The sequence below is a fragment of the Ursus arctos genome, unplaced genomic scaffold (genome assembly GCF_023065955.2).
Source record: "Ursus arctos isolate Adak ecotype North America unplaced genomic scaffold, UrsArc2.0 scaffold_25, whole genome shotgun sequence".
Classification (NCBI taxonomy): Eukaryota; Metazoa; Chordata; class Mammalia; order Carnivora; family Ursidae; genus Ursus; species Ursus arctos.
Window position 1 is genome coordinate 37,591,986 of NW_026622930.1, and position 15,860 is coordinate 37,607,845.

Below are 15,860 nucleotides of genomic sequence, written 5' to 3' on the forward strand. Positions count from 1 at the left end.
GCATCTGCCTTCAGCACAGGTCATGATCCAGGGTCCTGGAATCGAGCCCCACATAGGGCTCCCTACTCAGCGGGGAGTCTGATTCCCCCTTTCACGTTCCCCTTGCTTGTGCACTCTCTCTCCCTCTCTCTGTCAAATAAATAAATTAAATCTTAAAAAAAAAAAAAAAAGCTTCAACAAACCAGTTCTTTGCCTAAGGAGGTCTGGCAGTAGTAGAATGACTAAGTAAATTATAGAATAGCAACCGAATGGAATGGTTATTAAAATGGCACATGATCAACAACATAGAAAAAATAGTAAATATTTTTAAATGTAGGGTAAGAAATATAAATAGTCTATGAAGTACCTCAAATATGTAAACCAAAAGATAAAGAAAGCAACACAGTAAATGAAAACAGCTCTTACGGTGTTGGACTCACAAACAAATAATAAACGTACTTATCTAAAAGGGCTCTGAAGATAAAGTAATTCACATGAAGTATTTGATACATTGCCAAGCACATGTTACATTTCAACTGTGACCTTGGCTGTCATACCATCATTTACTGAGCATCCACCAGCATTGTATCAAGCCACTTGACAAACATTATTTCATTTGATCCTCGTGTCAACCAAATGAGGTGTTATTATCTCTATTTTACAGATAAGGAAACTGAGAGTCAGAAAGGTTAAATGGATTGAAACATAGTTCGCACATGGTAGAGTTGAGATTTGACCCATTTATTTAAATGCATGCCCAGGGTGCCTGCATGGCTCAGTCGGTTAAGTGTTGACTCTTGATTTTGGCTCAGGTCATGATCTCAGGGTCATGAGATCGAGCCCTGCATTGGGCTAAGCACTGGGCATGGAGCCTGCTTGAGATTCTCTCTCTCCCTCTCCCTCTGCTCCTCTCCCCAACCCTCACCACCACTCACACACATGGCACTCTGAATGAATGAATGAATGCCTAAACCCTATCCCAGAGTGGTTGTAATGCACAGTAGGATTGAAAACTACTGCTGCACACTGAGGATAAGGAGGAAGACTGAGATTCCCAGTAGGCAGGAGAGGGTGGTGTGCAGGGCAAGAGTTAGAGCAGCGTTGTTCCCTATCTGTTTTCTAAACATGCAAAGGTACATACAAATAAGTGGGGCCACCATGTCCTACTTGTAGGTGTTCCAAAAAAACAGAAAAAGGTAAGATATTTCACAAAGATGGTAATATTTCTCAGAATGGAAGGAGGGCACTAGTCTCCTATTGGAAAGGACACAGTGTATTAGGCAGAATGAGTTGAAAAAGACCGTCACCTGGACACATCATTGTGAGGTTTGTGGACCCCAGGATAAAGGGAAGATCTTCCATGACTTACAGGAAGAAACAGAAACACAATCAGGGGGTGGGAGGGATGTGGGACGCGTGAGCCAAAGGCTCCTAATGCACAGTGTTCAATGGGTCAATGGCTTACAGTGAAAGAGGGAGCTTACAGTGAAAGAGGGAACAAGGGGAAGGAAGTGTGAAGGGCAGGAGTCCTTAAAGGGCAGGCAGAGTGGATGGGCAGAGCTTCTCAGCCTTCCTCAGGCTTCCTCAAAAGAGGAGCCTTCCATTACTATTTGCCTCAAAAGCCCACTTAAGTAAGACAGATTCCGGAGACTGAGGTCAGAGCAGAGAAGCAAGCGTAAAAGTAATGCCCTCATAAAAGGTGGTCAGGCTGATAACACTGTACTGACAATTGCCTGGACATAGCCTCGTGATCAAGAGCGAGAACTCTGTAAAACATTTCGGTCGTTGGTTCCTACCAGGAAAATCAAATGAAGGTAAAAATGTATGTGTGTAAAGAGAACAAACACAAATCTCTCCCCTGGCTGTTTTCTTTTTTTGGCATAGCGCACCGACTTAAATCTACCCACATTAGAATATTTTCATTTGAAATCCTTTACGGCACCTAAGTGCATTTCTTAGTAGGTGTGTGGAAACCTGGACAACCTTACAGTCATTCAATTAAGAAGCAGGTTCAGAAATGTCCTCAGCCTGAGTTATAGTTGTGTGGATTCAAAAAAAAAAAAAAGACACACATCATCTATAATAAAAGATCATTTAGAGGAGCCAAGACTAATGACGTTTAGTCACCTCAAACATTGCGTTGTACCCACCTCTGTAATAGCTACATAAAGTAACACGTCACCAAATGAGGCAAAAATATCTTTTCAAACTAAAATAGTTTAAAAATCCTTAAGTCCCGGGGCACCTGGGTGGCTCAGTCGTTAAGCGTCTGCCTTCGGCTCAGGGCGTGATCCCGGAGTCCTGGGATCGAGCCCCGCATCAGGCTCCTCCGCTGGGAGCCTGCTTCTTCCTCTCCCACTCCCCCTGCTTATGTTCCCTCTCTTGCTGGCTGTCTCTCTCTCTGTCAAATAAATAAATCTTTAAAAAAAAAATTAATTCTGACGAACCTACAGTAACGTACAAAGAACTTATGATAGCTCCTCATTTTTAATCTATTCTTGTTGTGTTAGTATTTTTAAGAAGCACTAGTGGTAGAAGCGAGTGTATATGGTTTACAATAGTAATGACTTTCTCTAAAGCCTATTATTAATTTAGCTATTGGACAGTTTGTTTCATTAACCTTTATCAGTTAGTTCCAGTCCATTCACAAGCCACGTGGTTATGAACTACAAGTAGTGACCACGTTATTAGATTTTGTGGCGTGTGTAAGAAACCCATGAGAGGAAAATGATCATTTTGCTCATCTTTCGCTTGCCCTTTACTGGGTTTTCTCCATGTTGTTGGTGGCATCCACTGGTTGGCTCAGTGACCAGGCTTACTGAGAGTTTTATACAAGTTATTATTTCTAAAGCATTTGGAAGAGTACCTGGCGCGAAGTAAGCAACTTTACAAATGTTTTTAGTATACGTGGCTTTTTCTTCTTTTCATTTATGCACTTTGGGATTTTTCCATAACGAAAGTTTCAGCAACTTATCAAAAGATTTTTAAGCTAATATTAAAAAACTATACACCAAATCACAGATAAGGTTGACTTTAACCCTTTGAAACTGTAATCATTTCCTGTCATCTTTCTGGTGAAACTTCAACGTTTTCTGATTCTTGGAAATGAAAAGCAGTTTGGCCCTTGTTCCTAAGAGGGAATAGTTCATAGGAAGGAGACATTAAAAAAAAAAGAAAAAAGACCTTTTGTCCTTGAAATCCTGATAATGAAGTATAAAAATTTCACATCATCCCCAGTCATCTTTCTCATACAAGGCCAAAATTTAACTTTCTACAGAACTAATCAAGACATCTTCCTACATTAAAATCCTTCAAAGTACTTCCCCTTCTCCCTTTTTAGAACTCTGAATTGGAACATTTGTTTTGCACACAGAACGTTAGCAAAATGTTTATTGTAGATACTAGAAGAGCAAAGCACGTAAATACTTTGTAGTCAACCAACGTACTATTTATTTTGAATTCTAATTTAATAAAGTCCCACCATGCAGTCAACATAATTTTAACTCTGGAAGCCAACAGGTGATAGCAGGTCATTTCAGGCAATCTGACCATGAGCTTTGGGGTGGAGTGGGGAGTTGGACAACCCCGAATTGACCTTTTTGACAAAGTTTAACAAGCCCAGCTGGTTTTCCTGCACTCAAGTTTAAGAACCCTACACGTAAGAGACAGTAACATTCAAAGACAGGTTTATAACCTCCAAAACTGTTAGACGACCTCAGACAAGTCACACAATTGTACAGAATTAAATGAGAAACCAACTTTAATACACGTTGCAAAGTCTTACAACATTATATAAATGTTATCAGTTCTGTCTTATACGACTGCTCACTTTCCCTTCCCCCCCACCTCATTCTGGCTGCCTCACACTCTGCCCTTTGGCATGAAGAATTGGTGTTTAAGACCTAACACAGCCCCACAGCCATGCAGGGACTCAACCCTGCCAACCACAAAACCCTTCAAATCAGAGACAGATATTTGACTCATTCTCTTCAAATAGAATCAAATTGAGATTCTAAAGATGGCAGAAAACTTGAAAAAAATAACACCAGTAGTAAGAAAACAAAAGAGAGAGCTGTTGAGTATAACAAACAGAAAGGGAGAGAATAAGCTCATGGGCTCAATGGGCATAGAAATACAAACACCCATATAGTACTCAGATGGAGCTTAGGCTTGGTACAGGAGAAAGGAAGCCAGCAAAGGAATTTTACACATTTCCCTGAGTTACTCATTTTTTCTAAGAGTCTGAACAACTGAAATCAGGAAACACCTGTGCTTGTTAACATTAGTTAGGAAATGACTTTAAAAACTTGGACTCAGTTTAAGATAACTGATGGCAGGCAGTGATACCATTCCAGAGTCTATATTTCCATGTAAATGCTAAGCTATTTCTCTTAATTTGGGCCCATTTTTGTAATAGCAATCAGAGATTCAATGCATTATATTTATGGGGTAATTGTTACAGTTTTTAAGATTTAAAATTACCTGGCACTTAGCCGCATGTTTATTTTTTGTTCCCATTTGTAATTATCCGATGATTGCTATAACCACCCAGAAACATGGCTGTCATTACTTTGAGATAAAGACATATGGAAAGAATGTTTTAACATTAAAGACAAAAATATGGCACTGTAATGAGAAGACGGGTCAGAACGTAAAAGTAAGAACATAGCAAGAATGGATCCTTTGCTAGGATCCTTTACATGCTAGACAACTCTAGACCAAAATATTATTTAACAGATGAGGAACTAGAACCAGAAATAGGGCATTTTCTGGATAGTTTATTACATATTCCTGGGTCTTCAGAATATGGCGCCTGAGCTCCCCAGAACAGATTCTAGTCTCAAGTAATTTACTGACTCAACATGTCTTATCTCTAATTGATTTATGTAAACAGCAGTATCATTTATATTGCTTTGATATGTTTTGTTAAACAATAAAGTAAAACATAAATTATGGTACAGTCAATGATTTATATCAGTGTTCTTAGGAATACAATGTCAGGCAAATTTGTTTCTGGCATTTTCCTTTGACATGCCAGTAAAGTTAGAGCCAGTGAAAAAGTATTTTTGTTTTTAAGAAAACTATAAAAATTTTCTACCAGTGAGCAACAAAGTTTATATGGATTATTCTAGTGTCCTAGAATTTTATTGTATCCCACTTTTTAAAATAGAAGGATATTAGGCTACACTTTGTTCTACCCAAATTTTGTTTTAAACTCTTGAAAAAATGTCTTTTCTATGTTTAATAAACACTGTAATGAGTAATGTAAATTATTTTTGTAAAGATCTATTTATTTGAGAGAGAGAACACACACATGCGTTGAGCACCTGCATGAACAGGGGAAGGGGCAGAGGGAGAAAGAGAATCTTCAAGCAGACTCCCTGCTGAGCACAGAGGCAGACCTGGGGCTCAATCCCAGGACCCTAAGACCATGACCTGCGCTGAAATCTAGAGTTGGATGCTTAATCAACTGAGCCACCCAGGTACCCCTAAAGATTTATTTATTTTAGAGAGAGAGAGGGCACAAGGTGGGGGAGTGGTAGAGGAAGAAGGGAAGAGAAAGTCAAACAGACTCCATGCTGAGCATGGAGCCCAATGTGGGGCTCAATCCCATGACCCTGATATCAGACCTGAGTTGAAACCAAGAGTCAGATGCTTAACCAACTGCACCACTCCAGTACCCCCAAGAAATGCTAATTATTAATCATTGTGATTTAGAAATGTTAATTATAATAACTTAAATGAACTTCAACAGACTAATGTTTGTTGAGGTTAGAGTAAAAACACATATAATCATCAAGAACAGTGCTCTGACATAGAAAGGAAACAGGATCTTTAAATAAGAAAAGTGATTTTTTGTTTTAATAGTTTATTAAGGGGTATGTACTATACCAAAACATACATAAGAGGCTATATACAGTGACAGGTACTAGACTTGCCCTCCCAGTGAAAATAGCTATAAATATCTAAGGTAACCAATTCCAGGCATTTGACAATAAACACTGCAGCACTGTGATCCTTAAGAGGAGAGAAACACAGAGAGAGCTCCATGTCTTCTTCTTCAGCTTTCTACTTAGAGACACCAACTGAACTAAAAGGAAGTGGAATCCAAGGGAATATGGAAGTCTAGCTGAGCTGAAGAGGTACACATAGAATTTAGAATGTTTGGGGTCCCTGGACCCCAGAGGATATCCCTTTAAGGCAGGATATCACAGAGAAATGAGCTGTGTAGGGGAGGAGGATGATGGACTTCATGAGTGTTCCCCTGCAGCCAATGTGCAGGAGGAGACTTCACAAGGCCTAGCAGAAAATGGCTGCCGCAAGTAAAAAAGCTGGGCCAACACATCACAGGCTCTGCAGTGCAGGAAACATAAGAACATTGGCCCAGCCTAAGTGGAGAGGCCTTCTTAAGCACCTCATGTATTCAACTGAAACTCCAAAGAGGCCACACCCTAGGAATAAGTACCATGCCCCAGAGAAAGGGCCATGTCCCAAGACTAAGGACAAAACCAAACTACAACTGCCCTAAACAAATAATAAAATAAAGCCTAACAAGATCAAGAGGATTTGCCAGTAATTTAACAGCCTCATAGAAAGAAAGCTCAACAGCCTTTGAAGGAAAATAAGATAATCCAGACTCTCTATAACTCCTTGATAACAATATTCAAAAATAATTTTAGGGGTGCCTGGGTGGCATAGTCAGTTGAGCGTTCAACTCTTGATTTCAGCTCAGGTCGTGATCTCAGGGTTGTGAGATCAAGCCCTGTGTGGGGACTCCATGCTCAGTGTGGAATCTGCTTGAGATTCTCTCTCCCTCTCCCTCTGCCCCTCCTGCTCATGCTCACTCTCTCTCTTAAATAAATAAATAAATCTTAAATAAATAATAATAATTTTAAAAATATTAAACATGTGAAGAAGCAGGAAGATGTAACCCATAATCAAGAAAAGAAGCAGTCAATAGAAGCAGAATCCAAAATGATCCAAATGTTGGAATTAACAGATGAAGCCCTTAAAATAGCTCATATCAATATATTTAAAGATGCACAGGAGAAGATGAATATACTGAGTAAAAAGATGGGGAGTGAAAGCAAAGAATAAACCAAATGGATATATTAGAAATAGAAAGTAAACTTCTGAAATTACATGTATATCTGGAGTTCTCAGAAGAGAGAAGAAAGAATGGGGTAGAATAGAATTTGAAGAACGATGGCTGAAAATTCCTCTAATTTGGTGGAAAATGTCAGCCTACAGATTGAAGAATCAACAAACTCCAGGGAGAATAAATACAAAAATAAAAATCACACCTAGGCACATCATAATCAAAAGGCTGACAACCAAAGATAAAGAATAAATGTTGAAAATAGAGAAAAAAGTCAATTACATGCAGGGAACAATGCTATGAGTGACTTCTCATTAGAAACAAGGGAGACCAGGGGCACCTGGGTGGCTCAGTCGTTTAAGCATCTGCCTGCAGCTCGGGTCATGATCCCAGCTCAGGATCCCTGCTCAGCGTGGGGTCTGCTTCTCCCTATCCCTTTGCCCCTCCCCCCCACTCATGTTTGCTCTCTCTCTCACATAAATAAATATTCACCCCAGAATTCTATATGCAGTAAAATTTTCACCCCAGAATTCTATATGCAGTAAAAATTTCTTTCAAAAGGGAAAACAAAAAGACATTTTCAGATAAATGAATGGAGGAATAATTCACTGAAAACTATAAGAAATTCTAATAGAACAGTTATTTAGGATGATGGGAAATGATACAAGGGAAAATCTAACCTACAGGAAGGAAGCACCAGAATATACAATACTACAGGAAGAAAAGCACCAGAAATGGCAAATAGACATGAAAGTATGAAAAACTATCTTCTTCTTTCTTCTTATAATTTATTTAAAAGACAAGGCTATTTAAAGACAAATATATTGTGGAGCTTTTAACCATGTAAAGTAAAATACATAACAACAGTAACAAAAAGGATAGGGAGTTAATAAAATTATATTATTGTAAGATTTTTATATTTCACATGAAATTGTACAATATAAATCTAAGTAGACTGATAAGAATGTGTTGTCCAATACAGTATTCACTAACCACAAGTGACTAAATTTAAACTCAATTAAAATTAAATATAACAAAATTCAGTTCCTCAGTTGTGTTAGTCACATTTCAAAGTCTTAATAGTCACATGTAACTAGTTACTCCCATATTGGAGAAGCACATGGAACATTTCCATAACCTAAAAAAATTTAGTTGGAGAATTCAGACAACCACTAAAACAACAACAAAACGCCACAGATGGATAACTTAAAATGAATTAAAATAGTCCTAAAAATATTTTATTAACCAAAACAAAGAAAAGGAGGAAATAAGAAAAAAAAACAGGACAAGTTAAAAAACAAACTTAAATCTAATCATATCAATAATTATATTAAATATAAATGAACTGAACAATTCAGTGAAAAGGAAGAGATTGCAAAGATGAACAAAAAGCAAGATTTGACTATATATTATCCGCACAAGATGCATTTTTAAGACCAAAATAAGTTGCAAGTAAATGGAGGGAGAAAAGATAAACCAAGCGAATCTAAGAAAGTTAGTGTTGATATAATCATGCAAGGTAAACTTCAAGTTAAGGAGAATTATCCGAGTTGAAGAATAACATTTCTTAATAACAAATTGTCATCATAAAGACTTAAAATTCTAAATGCCTGTGTGACTAAAAATCTTCGAGCACAAGCAAAAATGAGAATTAAAGGGACAAATATACAAACCCATCATCATAGTTGAAGATCTTAACTCCCCTCTCTGTAATTGATAGAAGAACTAAACAACAACAACAAAAAATGACCTGAACAATATTATCAACCACCCTGATCTGACATTTATAGAATATCTCACCCAGCATCTGCAGAATACACACTGCTTTCAAATGTAGATGGAAGAGTCACTTTATTAGTCAAAATTCTCCAAAGAAAAAGAACCAGTAGGATAGATGATAGATAGATAGATAGATAGATAGATACATACATACATACATACATACGTACATACATACATACATAGATGCATATATAGACAGATAGATAGACATTTAGCATAAGGTATTGGTTCATGTGATTAACAGAGGCTGAAAAGTCCCACAGTCTGCAAGCTGGAGACCCAGAAAGCTGGTGGTGTCCTTCAAAGCCCTGGAAGCCAGAGAGCTGATGGTGTAGATTTGAAAGCCTGAGAATCAGGAGTTGCAAGGGCAGGAGAAGATTGATTTCTCAGCTCAAGTGGTTGGGCAGATAGTATAGTTAACCTTCCTCTACCTTTCTGTTCTATTCAAGCCCTCAACAGATTGGATGATACCAACCCACAACGTGGGCGGGAAAGGAGAGGGAAAGGATTGAAAAACCTGAAGGGCCAAGGGTTGCAAGGCTTACTGCAAGGCTTTGGGCCAGGAATGCTGTGGCCTGAGGCAGGGGAGAAGGGAGGTTTTGGCAACAAATTGCCCTTCTACTCACAGATATCTACATATTCAAACAAGTCCACATGACGATGTTTTATTAAATGGCTGCTAGTATTCTCAATTAATATAACCAAGAAATGTATTTCCCTGTCAAGCTTTCTCTATGATATAGTAGAGAAGAAGTCAAGATCTAGAGCCAAACTGCCTCGGTCCAAATCCTGGCTCCTCTGCTCATCCCTGAGCAAGTTACCAACCTCTCTGTGCCTCAGCCTTAACATCTCTAACCTAGGCATGATAATACCTGATGTCTGTTATTTTGAGGATTAAATGAGTTAATGCATGCAAAATGGATATAGCAGTGTTTGACACACAGTGTGTGCTCTAGGAGTATTTTGTATTACTATGGAATGAATAAGGCCCTCTCTTCCCCTGAGGAAGTGAGTTCATAGAATGGTTAGAGGAAGAAACAGGAGTCAGGGAGCACACGCATTCCTTAGACACATCTGAAAGGCTCACAACCTCAATCAGACATTCTGGGGCTTAACACCGATATTGTTAATTGTATGATTAATTAAAGTGCTTAAATGATCATAATTATGAGTAATTTTCATGAATTGCATGAATAATTTTCACCAAGTATATGTTTGATGTTTTTAAACCTCAGGGTTCTAAGTAAAACAAATTTTTTAAAAAATGAACGTTGAAGGCAATAGCCGTAGAAACAAAACTAGACCTAGACCCCCAAATCAGGTGAAAACCCTATTCTATCTTGATTTGCTACATGATCCTCAGAAGCAGGAAAATCTCTTCTTTCTATAAATACTACTGGAGCTGGGAAGACAACTGACCTGGGGTAAAAAGGACGAGTAGAAATGCCCAGGTCTTCACTCACTTATGCCAAAGAAACGTATTAAGCACTTACTACACGTTAAGCACTGTGCTGGGTGGTGGAGATACAACGGCAAGCAAGATAAATTCATTTACTACAGTCTAAGGGGTTGACAGACCAACGGACAATTACCATACAGTGTGATAATGACTATGGGAAGCAGGAGAGCCCATCCTATTTGGGGAAGCAGTGGGGAGGAATCCCTTCCCAGAGGAAGTAATATCTAAAGTGATTCCAGTAGGCATATCCAGGTGATAGGGGTAGAGAGAAAAGAATTGCAAATAGAGGCTGGAGCCTGCAGAAAGCAGTCCATTTGAAAAGGTAGGCAGGGTGCAAGACCTTAACATTCATGTTAAGGAGTTTAGATCTGTCTTGAGAGAGATGAGAGGCTACGGAGGGTTTCTAGCAGGAGCCAGACATGGAGATATCCACATGATACAAGGATCACTCTGGCTATCATGTAAAAAATGGGTTGACAGAGACCAAGACTAGGGGAAAGTTAATTGATCTTCATCCCAATGAGAGATGAGCCGATCCATGAGCAGGACAGTGGCAGAGTGAATGTCAAGGATCGGCAGACCTGGTAACAGGTCGGATGTGGGGGATGGTAGCAAGAGAGGGTGAAGCCAGACTTGGATCTCTGCATGGGGCAACTGCACAGAGAAAGGTGGCCAGTCCCCAAGAGAGGGGACACTAGTGTGGAGTTGGGCATGGTGAGCGGAGTTGGCTCAGATGAGTTTTTAAAAGGTTTCAAAAGTTGTTAAAAAGGGTTAAAAGTACCTGAAGACATCCAAGTGGAAGAAGTGGACAGATGGGCTAAAGATACAGACTGAGAAACATCAGCATCAAGAAGGTACCTGGAGCGTTAGGCAGAGGTGAGCCTGCTCCGGAGGCCTGGAGAGAGGTCTGGAGGGATGGGGGTGTGCAGTGTGGGGAAGGCTGGAGGGTGTGCTGCCAGGGTAGCAGAGGCTGTGGTATGCAGCAGGCAAAGTCTGGGGATAAACTTCAGTAAGGTCATCTTCCATTAGCTGCTTAACGATGAGCATAATAAAGCCAGCTCCTGGGATTGATCTATCAATTCTAAGAAAGCCAATTAATTTTATTCTTTTCCAGAGTTGAGTTTAGCATTTCAAATAATTTGTAAATGAATTTGCATCCTATTTGTAAGTAAATGCTTCTGGTGATAAAGACTTCGAAATGAGAGAACATGGCTACACTAATAGAACTTAATCAAATTATTAGAAAATCAGCAGCAGCTGCTCTGAGGGGAGGTGAAGGACTTACATTATCTCATATGACTCAGGAGCCCCACATCCAAATCTAAATCTGAGAGGCATTATACTTGTGTCACATCGGAAGGAACATTTTCTTTATGCAGGGAAAGTTTCATATGGGACTGTGGGATTAAGTGCTAGATGTCTACTTAATAAATTATAATACTGGAAAATTTTATGTGAAAAATAAAACGTTTTTACCCTCACTGAAACAAAAATGTGGCAATCTTAACTAATGCATATTACTTTCTTCCGCAAGCCCCAGCATTAAAATTTCACAGGCTTTTCATATTTGAAATGCATAGTGCCATCTAATGGCCACAAACCATAAATCGAAAGACAGGAAGAAAAAGGATCAGTATTAAAATAATACTAATAAACACAAGTAATATCAAACAAATTTCAAGTTTCAAAATTGTTTAGTCAACTGACCTTGCATACAATTGTATCTTTTTCCTAATCATTGTCATGTGAATTACAAAAAATCATATTGCATAGATAACTAGAGATGATATTTTAAATTTAAACAATTCACAACACATCTATAACCATAAATTATACTTACTTCTTTTTAAATCACAAGATCATTAGAAACAATGTGTTCAAGAAATAATATGTTCAAGTAGGATGATTCTATTTTTTAAAAAAAGAGGTAGAATCAGGGGTACCCCTAAAGGAATTTATCTTGATTTTTATAAGGCATGACCAGTCTTCTGCATGGAAGATGATGATTCCAAACATGCTCCCAGGAGCCCGTCAAGACTGGGGAGATTATGGGCCACTGAAGGAACCTTGGCCTCTAAAGAAAGAGGAGCCGGCGTCCATTGGTTCCTTTCTGGAAAGCTGTAGCACATGATATGACCCTGCTCCAGCCCCTGGGTCAGAGGAATTTTCCGTTGCTCACACACGCCACCCAACTCTGGGGGCGTAAGTAGGAGAAGGGAGGGCAGGAACATGGCTGTGTACTGTCTTACTTAATCTCCCCCGAGGAGCAGCCAGGCTTGGTATTCCAAGAACAATGCCTCAAAGACTGAGCCTTGGGTGTGGGGCTCCCAAGCCACATGAGTCACCTTCCCTTCCAGCTCAGTGGCCTCTTCAAGGCTAGATCTCTTTGATCTCAGCCCTTCTGAGGTGCTGTGAACGCTCTGCTACAGGAATTGATAACTCCCATAAGAATTGCTTTAAAAATATCGTGCTCTACTGGGTGTTATATGCAACTGATGAATTATTGCATTCTACGTCTGAAACTAATGATGTACTATATGTTGGCTAATTAAATTTAAATTAAAAAAATATCCTCCTCTAATTGAAAAGGTTTTTTTTTAAGTATGCTGTTTTACTCTTCCCTCATCAAGTAGGACATTAACATGACAAAAATTCCACTAAAATGTCATGAATTGTAAAAGTGATATTTTACTGTTTAGTCTTTCCCATCTGTCTTTAAGTTCTTTGGGGAACGAAGATCACACATTGCTTTATGCAATACTGAAATATTTCTTGAATTAACTTCCAGGCTTGTCAGAATGCAAGGGGGATTCCAGTAATGCAAAAGCCACACACACAAAAAGCAGTTTAAACAAAAAGGTTAAAAACATAAGTTATTTATCAAGGGCTTATACCTTTATATGGAGATCATTAGAAATGATTTCTGCAAATTGGCAGCAACATCAATACTAAGTCATTACTTTCCTTGCTTTCTTCTTGGACTCAGATAAGACTCTAAAATGGGCTGGAAAGTGAGAAGAGGTAAGAGGTGTGATAAGCAATGACTTGTGAATAAGGTTGAGAACCATGGGCTGGACGCTGTGGAGACCAACATATCATTACAGGCTACACCACGCTCTGGGAACCGGATTAGGCAACTTGTGTACATTATGTCATTTAAGCCTCGCAACCATCCTTTAAGATAAATGTTAATATTCCATCTTGAAGCACAGAAAAAAAATCTTTTGCAGTTTAGGTTAGTTACTGAGGTCCCACAGCCAACAAGAGGCAGAGAAGTTAAGTGTAATCTCAGCTAATTAAGTGGCTCTGTCCTCTGGCTGGTCCAAGGACTGGCAACAGCAGTATCATCTGGTAATTTTTCCAAGGAAGATGTTTTTAAAAATCTCTTTTAATAATTCTGTTCAGCAGAGCAGTCCAAGAACCACTTTATGGGACCTGGAGAAAGGTCTTTAGAGATATGCCATAGGGTTCTCTTTGATCTTTCTTCTACTTCTTTTGCATTTTTTAAAAGATTTTATTTATTTATTCGACAGAGATAGAGACAGCCAGCGAGAGAGGGAACACAAGCAGGGGGAGTGGGAGAGGAAGAAGCAGGCTCATAGCGGAGGAGCCTGATGTGGGGCTCGATCCCATAACGCCGGGATCACGCCCTGAGCCGAAGGCAGACGCTTAACCGCTGTGCCACCCAGGCGCCCGTCTTTTGCATTTTTTAAAAATACAATATTTTTGTTGTTTTCTCTGTTTATAAAAGAATCCATTCTAAATTATTTCTCAGAAGATACAAACAAGCATTAAAAAGAAAATGAAAAATGACTAGTAGCCCGGCCACTCAAGGTAAACACTGACTTTCTCGGTACATCTCTTTCCAGACCCTTTTCTATCTTTATACACATTCACACATATTTTGACGGTAGAATAAGAAATGCATAATATTACTTTTTTTTTTCATTTTTCAATGTACCATGCACATCATTTCAGACAATAAATAGATCTACAACAACACATTGAATGCTCATCTTATGCGCCATCAAAGAAATCTACCCCCTAGTCAACATCAACATTTAGCCAAATCTAATCAACATTTTGATTAGTGACTTAAACGAAGGGGTATGTTAGTCACATATGCAGATGACATAAGCTGGGAGAGCTGGCTAATATACTAGATTTAAAGAATTACTGTAAATTGTCTGGAGGGAAGACGGCAGAAGAGTGGGAACCCTCATTTCATATGGTCCCTTGAATTTGGCTAGATACCTATTAAACCATTCTGAACACCTGTGAATTCTGAGATCTAAGAAAAAATTGCTGCAATTCTAGAAATAGAAAAGTGACCACTTTTTGCATGGTAGGAGGTGCAGAGAAGTGAATCTGAGGGGATATATTGGAAGATAAACCGTGGGTGGGGGGGAGCCTCTATAAGTCAGCGACCAGAAAGTGATATAGCAGCAGAGTGCAAAATTGGAACTTTGAGACATCTCTCCAGTGGGAGACGTCCCTGCCTGAAAGGTGCTCAGGTGGCAAAATAGGACAGAATCCTAGGTGGGACAGTGTGGTCTCAGGATCCCCAGGGCCACAGAAAGAATGGGGGGTGCCTGAGTGCGGCAGAGTTCCCAAGCATTGGTGCAGGGAAGCAGGCTACAATCAGCAAGCCTGGGAGTGGGCTCTCAGCTGGGTGTTGCCATAAACCACAAACCGGGGCATGATCAGGTGACTGCTCTCCAAGTAGGGGCCCAATAGGCGGCAGAACTGCAGCGGCCCTCCTCCCTCCTGTGGGAAGACTGGTGTGGGTGCACACCTCAGGAGTCTATAGTTTGGTGCATACAAATGTGACTGACTGCTTTTCCCTGAGGGTGCAATGAAGAGTGGGGGTCATGATCCTTCAGCTCTGGGGCTGGAGATCGGGGCACCACCATTTTCATATTTTTTCATCCTCTAAAGTGGCATGGAAAGTCTTCAGGGAACAAAAGCCACATAGAGCAACCCAAAGCAGCTTACACTGAGCCCAGCCCCTGGCAAGGGGTGATGCAACTCTGCCCAGACAGACACCTGAGAATCAGTGCAATACGGCCCGCGCCCAGAACATCAGCAAGAACGTCAGGTGAACTTGAAGCTTAGGAATCACACAGAACTGAAACACTCCTGCACTAGGAGAAAATAGTATATAGAATTTGAGGTTTTTTCTCATGAGTATTTAGTCTTTCAGTTTTAAATTTTCTTTTTCTTTTTTCTCTTTTTTCCTTTTCAACTAGTTTCTTATTTTATCAATTCTTTGTTTTTAAGTCTTTTTTTAATTTTCATTTTTGCACTTATATTTTATAGATATGTTCTTCATTTTAGCTTCCTTTCACTGTATTCAAATATATATATCTATATATATAGATAGATATATATATAGATATATATATATATATATATCTTTACAATTTTAGGATTTAGTGTCTTCTAACAAACAGACCAAAATATATCCAGGACCAAGTGTATCACCCTGTTTTGTGCACCTGTGAGATTATAGTCCCTCTTTTTTCCCTTTTTTGTTCTTTT